The sequence below is a fragment of the Priapulus caudatus genome, unplaced genomic scaffold (genome assembly GCF_000485595.1).
Source record: "Priapulus caudatus unplaced genomic scaffold, Priapulus_caudatus-5.0.1 Scaffold1597, whole genome shotgun sequence".
NCBI classification, from domain to species: domain Eukaryota; kingdom Metazoa; phylum Priapulida; class Priapulimorpha; order Priapulimorphida; family Priapulidae; genus Priapulus; species Priapulus caudatus.
This window is the reverse complement of record NW_014578658.1, coordinates 38413-39375: the sequence shown is the minus strand read 5'-3', so window position 1 is coordinate 39375 and position 963 is coordinate 38413.

Genomic DNA, 963 nt, shown 5'->3' with positions numbered 1-963 from the left:
ATTGTCTCTAAAGGCACCACCAGGTGGTGCTGTTCGCGCTTCGCGCGTATACCGGGCTGCAGACTGTCTAGCTTTATCATCTATATTCAGCGGGTGCTATAGAGATATGTGTATATTATAGTCATTTTCACTGCCGACTGTATGACTCAGTAACGAGTATGGAGGCAGCCATCTTGTAAACAAAGGCTCTCAGATATAATTACTATAAAAGTGTTAGAATAGTGTATAACTATGTAATTGTCACTATTAATACTCCTAAAATTTCAACATGTGATATGCTATATTTCTCGGTGCTATAAAAACAGCTTTGATAGATTTACATAAAGAAAATAGTGCCACAAGTCTAACGCGCACGTAGTCTAAGTACTGCTGCTGTCCCGGGACACCTGAGCGTCTATCGGGGTAACCAGCTGGCAGAGTATAAAAGTCGGCAGGAAAGCGCCCGAAAGTAGTCAGTCACCAGACTGATTCACTAGGACCTCAGACTAGGACAGGAAGGAAACCACCTTCCAGGGAGGAAGGGAACTTATCCTTTCGGAGCAATTCGGAGACGGGGATATTGCGCCGACATTCGGAGACGGGGATGGTGCGCCGACATTCGGAGACGGGGATAGTGCGCCGACAATCGGAGCAATTCGGAGACGGAGATTGTGCGCCGACATTCGGAGCAGCTCTTTTCCCGTAGGTTAAGTAGATTCGGAGACGGAGATTGTGCGCCGAGATTCGGAGCAGCTCTGTTCCCGTAGGTTACGTATATTCGGAGACGGAGATTGTGCGCCGAGATTCGGAGCAGCTCTGTTCCCGTAGGTTAAGTAGATTCGGAGACAGAGATTGTGCGCCGAGATTCGGAGCTGCTCTGTTCCCGTAGGTTACGAGTATTCGCAGACGGAGATTATGCGCCGAAATTCGGAGCAGCTCTGTTCCCGTAGGTTAAGTAGATTCGGAGATGGAGATTGTGCGCCA